This window comes from Sinocyclocheilus anshuiensis, unplaced genomic scaffold (assembly GCF_001515605.1).
Source record: "Sinocyclocheilus anshuiensis isolate Anshui unplaced genomic scaffold, SAMN03320099.WGS_v1.1 scaffold5006, whole genome shotgun sequence".
Taxonomy (NCBI): Eukaryota; Metazoa; Chordata; class Actinopteri; order Cypriniformes; family Cyprinidae; genus Sinocyclocheilus; species Sinocyclocheilus anshuiensis.
Window position 1 is genome coordinate 10754 of NW_015548530.1, and position 9305 is coordinate 20058.

Sequence of the window (9305 nt, forward strand, 5' to 3'; positions counted from 1 at the left end):
TCCATCTGTTCAGCTGCAATTTACCGGATTCATTACTTAGATTGAATCATTGGTCAGGCAGTTCCCATGGCAAGCATTCAAGTTAGCATAATGCTAGAATTGCCCGTTGCTGTATACACGTGTCCAGTATGCTCATCTGTGAATGAAATTGCTCACTGTTGTCCAAAAGTGAAAATTCTTTCATCATTTACTTAACGTAAAACACAAATGGAGAAATTTTGAATAATGTGTTTTACATGCAGTGCTGTTTCTTTTTTACGTGAATGGGGACAGAAGATGTGGGGACTCCGTATTTCCGGAGGTCAGTAATTTAAATACGAATCTACACGATTGGGAATTTTGTTTTAGGGTTGAATTTTTCCCTATACAGATTTTTTAACAGGTTCAGGTTTGTCATGCGAATTCACTGTTGATCAACAGAAAGCTACTTGGTTGTGTGCTTCATATATACCGCTACAATATTGACTATAGACAATGGACTTTTTTTGTCAGTGAAATTTCACTAATGTGATCGCACGTTAAAAGTATCGTAAAGGTGATCCATATGACTTGGGCCCTGTATTCCAGGTCTTCTGAAGTCATATGAAAGCTTTGTATGAACACCGCGAAAGTCATTATTCACTGTGACTTTAAATATTAGTCATTATTCAGTCTGACTTTAAATATTATGAGACAAAATAGGTTGTCTGCTTTAGCATAGTTGTCTTTTGGCACCCTGAGCATAATCGATTTCAGTCAACTATTTAAAATACAGTTAAAAACAAAGCAAAGCTTGTTTCTGTAATCTTTTTGTATGTAAATCTGTGATGAAATGATAACTAAGGACAGGCTTCTCATGTTTTGTTGAGATAATGGAAAATGCTTGAGTAGCATACAGTTTCTATCCATCTTATTTTGCAAAGCGGAAGTAACCTATTTTCTATTTTTTCTATTTTTCTATTTCTATTATTGATTGATTGTTTGATTGCTATTGGAGCAAAAAAGGGGGAAAAAAAACCCCGTAAAAATCATAGCCTAATTGTTGTACTTTCCATTCACCACTGTAGAAGTTTCCCCATGTATGACGACTTCCGCTTCTGAGAAATCCGGGAATGTGAAAAAGGCAACAAAATGCAAACACTAACTAGTAGCTCTACAAACCAGTGTGTTTATGTTTATGATAAAAATTAAAATAAGAATGACAATAAACACCGGTTTGCAATATAAAGCAGCTAGACGGACTGTTTTTGTAAAGGTAAGGAAGTGGGCGACAAGTTGCAAAAATTAAAGTGCGTATAACGTTCTCAGAAGAACGCCACTTGGCGAGCATATGCATTTAACACATTCTGCTTTTGTGGTTACAGAAACATTTGAAAATGCTTCTCGGAGGCCTTCAGCATTCCTTCGTGGGAGAGGAGTGTAGTTCAAGCAAGAAAACCAAAACTAAAAAAAGAACAACGAGCTGGCAAGAGACGCAAAAGAGAACTCAAAATGGAGGAGGAAGACAAGTAACTTGGCTGAAAGAATAATGATATAAAGGTTTTATTTTGATCTAAAGCGGTAATTTATAAGAATAAGTAATTTCAACTCAAAATAATAGCTCATGTATTTATTAATTTGTTAATGATCCCCAGATTGTTCACTATACGTTGGAAATGCCATGTTTATACTTGAGGGTAAAATTGCAAAACATTATTCTTCTACAAACTCTCCGAGTTGTAATTCAATTGGCGAATCTCCGCGAAAACATTAGAATGTAATCCAGCAGCTATCCTAATCATTTTATCATATTCCAACCTTTCATCCCCTCACACAGTCTTTTGAATATTTATGAGTTTGCCGACGTCACCAGAGCGCTGAGCAGCGCGTGAAAAGCGGGATGTGAGGGAGGGAGCATGCGGGGAGCGCGAGAGTAGAACGCTGCCATGCAAAGCGTCGCTTGACAGCGTCTTTTTTACTTCCACCTGCGTTAGTCGCATAAAGATTGTGGATTTCATCAGCCCGGCCATTGAAATCGCGTCTTACTTCGATGCCGGAGCGCGATGCATCTTTGCTTTAACGGAGTTGCGTGAAGGATGCTGCACACGGAGGATCGTTGTTTGACATGCACTGACATTTAAAATGAGCCATCTGAACCGTGCACATCTCATGCTTTTCGACTCCCGAATGCACAGCGTGATTAAACGCGTGCTTTTAATCGGAGCGTAATCTCCGTAGGCTCCTCTGACACATTTCTAAACGTTTGTTATGGGGGTCAACACAACAACCCGAGGCGGTGGGATTTGATTGTGACTACTATTACGTGTTTTTACTTGTATATCATATATACTTGGATCATCATTTGCGCTCGTTGATCAGCTAAGCTTGTGAAACTGCTTAACGCGGGTTGTTGTGTGTGGTGCTGAAAGGACAGCTCCCACCACAGCGGATCATATGGATCAATATTAGGGGTCTGACAGTGTCGCTCTCGGGCTTTAATGGCTGTGGCACGCAAGATCAAAACTCTGCTGACGGTCAACATTCTGGTGTTCGTCGGGATCATCTTGTTCTCCGTCTACTGCAGGATTCAGGACCGATCCGAAGAGCTCGTGCAGATCGGGAGGCTGTCGGATCAGAGACTGCGAGGCAGGAATGCCAAAGTTACGAACTCCAGAAGATGTGGTCTATAACCAGTTAAATGGTATGTGGGCTTTAAGCATCTTTCATTAATAGGTAATTTATAGGCATTGTATAATGCATGATAGATCAGTCTTTAATGGACATTTAGATATGATTTAATCTAGATTTACACTTTGGATTTTACTGGGATTGTCATCCTAATACTTTAACACATGACAATTACTACAGACTTGTTTATGATGCAATAAACATGTTAAGAAGAGCAAGACAGGATTAGGTGCATGTAATCCTAATTTGACCCATCAAAATATATCAATAAAATGGATTAAATATAATGATCTTTTAAGCATTACATGGTTTCATAATGTTATTGATTAACTTTAAAGTGCTATCAGAGAAATTAGAGAAAGTATAGTATAATAGCAAGGATGCAGTGCCTGATTGTAACAGCAAAACATTTTGTCCTGTGTCTCTATTTTGAGGGTTTTCAGAGGTGTTGTTCTGAAAGTTTTGTTACATTATGAAAACAAAGTACGCATTTCTCAGAGTATGTCATGTCTTTCCATACGTGTATTATTTTTTTTAGATCAGTTGAATTTATATAAAATGAACGTGCGATTCTACATGCTTGTCTAAATCTGGGACAAAAACTGACCTCTCCTTACGAACTTGTACATAATTTAATAAGTAGAGGAGGATCATTTTTATCTATAAGATGTTTACTTATTTTTTAACAGCAAAATATAATGCAAGAAACAGCAGTGAATCATAATTAAAATAATTAAATATTACAATTATTCAAAATTTCCTATAATATTTGAGAAACTTTGGTTGGGAGGAAAATGCTATATTTTCAGATATGCATGCTCACATAAAATCTACAGATTTCCACAGAATTTTACGTCCTGTCATTAAACAAATTATCTTTCACCAGTGTGTTCGTATATTTTTGGCTAATTTGATTATGCTTTTGGCCATAAATGCAAATATTTGTCAGATTTGTTTAGTACATTTTAGTATTTGTAAATCCATTTTACATAATCCCATAGATTTTACCCCAAAATCATTGCAGAAAATAATCAGCAGCTTCTATCTGGGCCTGTAAAAAGGAATTGTCCTACTGCGATCTTACTTCCCATGCATTCGTCCTTGCCTTAGCCACAGTTGTGCTCCCTCTTAGTTCTTTTCTTAGAATATTAGAGCCCATTTCCTTAATCATTATGTTCCTAGACTAGCATTTTCTCCTGGAGAACATGTGAAGGTCATAGTTCATGTGATGTGCTATCTTTCTTTTAAACGTCTGTTAAAGACCTCTCACTCCCTGTTTGCTTTTCTTAGTGCATCTATTTGATCTGATTGTTATTTTGTAAGACCAGCACCATTTGTGTATGAAGGGGGTCACTCTGTCAGTTTGAATTATCCTTCTTGCATTTGGAAGAAAGCCAAGAGGCACTGCTTCACACAAAAGCCCTCTAATGTGCCCTACTGATTGAGAGCGCTTTCATTCTGCACAAGTGCCACCACATATTTCCCCCAGAGGCTTTTCCACTCTGTAGAATTCATCAGTCTGTCACAAATCTTCCCAATGTTGGGGCCGTTATACATTTTATTTCGACACATATTTATCTGTTGCACATAAAACTTGTGCGATAGTGTGAGGCACTCGCTGATTGTATGTGATATTGAGATTGGAATTGGTTTTCCCTTGAGGTTTTCACATTTCTGTTGCCGTATTTGCTTCCGGTGGTGATTTGACGTAATTTGTTTGTTTTCACACGGAGTAGAGGTGGTGGGAGAGGTAGCAGCCAGTACCCAGTATGTACCATAGTACCCAGCATGATCATGCACCTGGTTTTTCGTGGGGGCACCAGTGGTGTGCTTGGCATAATTGCAATTCACCTTGACAGCCGGTGATAACCATGCATTGTGTTGCATGCAGTATATGCAAGAAGGTGTGACCTGACTGGATGGACCACATTTAGACATGAATGGATGATTTGTTACCACAGTTTCTTTAGACAAAAACTTGTTTTTAACCTACAGTATTCGAAAAAAGAAATAAATAAACAAACAAACAAACTTTTTTATATATATAAATTACAAGTATATTCCACTTAAGTTTGAATGGGCATAATGTGGTATAAAAGCAATTTAAAAAATGTTTCCCTCAATTATTTATTATTTTATTGTTTTTCTCCCAGTAGCATAAAGATTGTTATATAGTCTCTCATTTACTGTGGATTTATAGACAAGTTAATGGCCAGTTTGTATATGTGATGATCAGTTTGTGTATAGTTGAACATTTTCTGAAAATGTACTCACTCTCAGGCCATCCAAGATGTAGATGAGTTTGTTTCTTCATTGGAACTGATTTGAAGAAATTTAGCATTACATCAGTTCCTCATCAATGGATCGTCTTTAGTAAATGGGTGCCATCAGAATGAGCGTTCAAATAGCTGATAAAAATAATCCACAATAATCCACACAACTCCTATTTGTGCATATTTCTCTCCTGATTTACATGAGACGACTTCTTCACTGGAGAAAGCAATAGAGGACTCCTATTTTAGCCAGAAGCAACAATTTGAAGTTAATAATGTCTTGATGAATTTATTCATTATAAACACACAGCTTTTCACTTAAGAAGATGTTAATTGATAGACTGGAGTCGTGTGGATTACTTGTGGATTATGATGATGGTTTTTATCAGCTGTTTGGACTCTCATTCTGATGGCACCCATTAATTGCAGAGGATCCACTGCTGAGCACAAATGATGTAATGCTAAATTTCTCCTAATCTGTTTCAATGAAAAATCAAACTCATCGACATCTTGGAAGGCCTGAGAGTGAGTACATTTTCAGCAAATTTTCATTTTTGGGTGAACTATAAAGTTGTGTTGTGAAGTTCTTCATTGTTTAAAGTGCTTGCTGATTATTCTGTAGGATTGCTTCACCCAACTAAATCTGACCTTGTGGAATAGCTGTGAAGCTAAAGTGTGAGCGTGAAGTGGAAATGTCACTATAAAACCTGAATAGTTTGGGAATTACTTAGAAAATGCATGGAAATCGGTTACCTCGAGTCGCGGGAGTCAAATAAATTTACATTGTACAAAGCTACACAGTACAATAAACTATGACTGCATAGATTAAGGTAATCAGTGCAGGAAGTGAAAAGCCATTTACTATTTTGACAAAATTAACAAGTGCATTTAACAGTGAAAACCAAAGTGCAAAGAGCAGTTCAGGGATAGGAAGTGGGTCATTTCTGACACAGTTGTTTAGAAATGCTGGATTATTGTGAAAAGACCCTTTATCTGACTGCTATTAAAAATGCAGAGCTATGAGAATGTGCAGTTAGCCCCCTGATTAGGCAGCAGATCTACCGTGAGCATTACCGCTAAAATGTACTTAATTTCTACAGATGTAGTTCGGTTTATATCCGCAAACAAAGATGCGGTAGACTGAACAGATTTTTACCTGGGAAGTGATATAAACAGAGAAGACTACATTACCAAACAGTTTGGGCTTTGATACAATTTTTTTATGTTTTTAAAAGAAGTCCCTTCTACTCACCAAGGCTGCATTTATTTGATCAAAATTATAGCAAAAACAGTAATATTGTGAATTTGTAAAAATTAAAAAAATATGTAAATTTTAAAAAATAAAATATCTAAAGGATTGATGATACAGATTAATTTTCACAGCTTTCTTTGATAATTTTTACCCTAGGGTATGAATAATTTTGAGCACAACTGTATACATTTGGCTTATTACACCATGCGGGATCCCCTTGTAGGGTTGAAGCTGTGTAGGTGCCCCATTTGCCATACATCTATAAAAAGTACAATGTTGTTCTGATACAGTGTGCTAGTACTATAGATAATGTAATTTCTCTGGCTCTAGTAATTTAGAGTCAGACTGAAATTCAATAGAAGAAATGACAATATCAATAATTGCTCCTAATTTATAACATAATTGATACTATATTGAAATATTTTTGTAAAATATTTTTCATAATTTATATGACCTGATTTAAATGGCTCACATGTTCCAACTCAGATATTTTGATTGTCTTGTCTTACTTTATGCATTTTGGTTATAAATCAGGCTAGTAGGTACAGTATTTCAATACCATCGATGCTTTATGGCCCAGCACCTTTTAGTGTCTAATGCATTAACAGTGGACTCTAAGGGGACTGTCCATTCCTGCCATTCAGTCCCCTTAACCACATTTTCCTCATGAATATTTATGCTGCACTAGCATCAGTTTTGACATGCATTTATATATTCATTCAGCCCCTAAATCACCTCAAAAAGGAGTATCTCTTATCCTGAAATCCATAGAGGGTCACAGAGGTTTTTTTTTTCTTTTCAAATCTTGTTACATAATTTAAAGCAGTTCTGAGTGAAGTGCAGTGGACCTGAATGTTGTACGAGCACTTTACGAGAAAGTAGGAGATAAACATGACTCTCGTAGTATCACGAATAGATCACGAACGGATGGTTAAAAGACCTCCACAAACAGAGAGCGGATTAAACCACATTGGTCGAGCCAGTGGCTGAAAGGGTCATGACCTGTATCGGTTGTTGATTTTGTTTATAGGACATAGTTGTGCATTCACAAACAACATGCCCGGTAAAAAGTGTTTTTATAGCATTTTGTTCAGACGGGTCCAGAAATTGTATTATAATTAATTTGCATACATTTTTTTACATTTATATTATATTATATTATATTATAAAAGTGCAGAGAGTAGTTATTATAATATAACATAATATAAAAACATTATTATAATATATTGTTTTATTTGTTTATACACTCTAAAACATGCTGGGTTATTTTTTTTTTACTCAAATGCTGGTTTCAGCATGTTGGGTCATTTTATTGGGTTATTTTTTATATTTTTACCCAGGTGCTGGGTAGTTTTTCTGTTACTCAGCTGCTGGGTCAGTGTAACCCAATGTTGGGTAATCTGTGCCAAACCGGTTAAAACTGCTTGCGTTTGTCAACGGTCATTTCGTGTGGTTGTTTTGAGAGAAAACTTGACTGATGGGAAACTTCCTGAATGAAATTAAGGTTGGGAGGGAGGGAACACAGGAGAACATGAGCTTGGTGAAACAAGCGGAGACTCAGGAGATTCAGGGCTCGACGGAACCAGCGGGATGGCAGGCTCAGTTGCGTCCTCTTTCGCTGGCTCTTCTGTCGCGGTAGGCTCAGGCAATTGCTCTGTGCAGTGGGGTGATGGCTGGCTGGGCTCTGGTCTGGCTGTGTTCTGAACCGGGGATAGATGCTCTCCAGACACCTGATGACGACCTCCATCCAGTCAAATCTGGTGGTGTCTGGGAGGTCAACAGGATGGTGGTAACTTGCCCCAATCCAGAACAATGATTACAGGGTTTCGTCGTTGTAGGCAGTGTTGACAGTGAGGCGGCTGAAATCCCGCATGTTATCCAGCAGACTGTGGCTCATTTGACCCACCACAGCAAATTTAGCTACATAATCCATTGTTAGGTCCGGTATTAGTTCCAAATGTTTAGTAACATTTAGTCCCAAAGGATGATGAAGACGAATTCCTAACGTAAATAAAACACTACAGTTTATTCATGCAACACAGTTTATTCATGCATTCTGTATTTTTGTTTGTTGAATGCGATTGCTGTGGAGTAGTAATTTGACGGTTTCATGTAAATTAAATGTTCAATTAGTAAATGAATGATTGTCCTGATCTGTCATATATTAGGGGTTAAACGGATTGCAGTTGATATGTACGGACAGGCCCCACAGTTCAGCACGCATGTGATTCGCTGATTATTTTGCCAATTTACAAGTTCAAGCGATTTTAAACGACAAGAAGAAGCGAAAGACGTGTTTCAGACAGTGTGCGAATACCGAGTTGATTCATCTTTCACATCTCCTTGCGTTTGAGATACATACAACACACATAAAATTGTCAAAAAACCCTTCTCGGCATTCTCATTCTCTTTGCTTTAAATATTAAATTTTTTCTTGCCTATTTGAAAAATCATCCGATCCGTGGCTCAAAAACCACAATATGAGCTGTTGAACCACTAATATATACAGTGGCGGCTCCTGCCAATTCTCTCGGGGGGGGCGGGCAAATGTTTGCATGATTAATGAGGATAGGTCACCCATTCAATTCATAAATTAACGGCTAGTTAAAGATGTCAAGTCAAGTCAAGTCACCTTTATTTATATAGCGCTTTTAACAATACTGATTGTGTCAAAGCAACTGAACAGCATTAATTAGGAAAATAGTGTGTCAATAATGCAAAATGACAATAGTAAACACAAATTTTTCAGTTAAAGACAGTTCATCATTGAATTCAGTGATGTCAACATCCAGCTCAGTTTAAATAGTATCTTTGCAATCAAGTCAACGGTATCGCTGGAAATGAAGTGTCCCCAACTAAGCAAGCCAGAGGCGACAGCGGCAAGGAACCAAAACTCCATCGGTGACAGAATGGAGAAAAAACCTTGGGAGAAACCAGGCTCAGTCGGGGGGCCAGTTCTCCTCTGACCAGACGAACCAGCAGTACGGAAAAATCAATTTAAGACGTAATAAAACAGACGATGAACTCTATTAACAGCAATTATTATATGATGCAATCAAACTTATAGCAAAATGTGGTAGTTCTGTATGTTGTTTCAGGGTTGGCATCATCTGAGGTCCTCTGAGGGGTTGGCA

General features: G+C 37.5%; 1 long non-coding RNA gene and 1 pseudogene across 1 annotated transcript; both read left to right on the forward strand.

Moving 5' to 3' along the window:
* The first annotated feature begins 236 nt into the window (after positions 1–236).
* On the forward strand, positions 237–1518 carry LOC107656824 (uncharacterized). The gene is made up of 3 exons (XR_001630606.1): positions 237–301; positions 1047–1234; positions 1344–1518. It is a non-coding gene; the product is annotated as an uncharacterized LOC107656824 (long non-coding RNA).
* Positions 1519–1555: 37 nt separating this feature from the next.
* LOC107656823 (polypeptide N-acetylgalactosaminyltransferase 9-like) overlaps positions 1556–9305 on the forward strand; it is a 75400-nt pseudogene continuing 67650 nt past the window's right edge.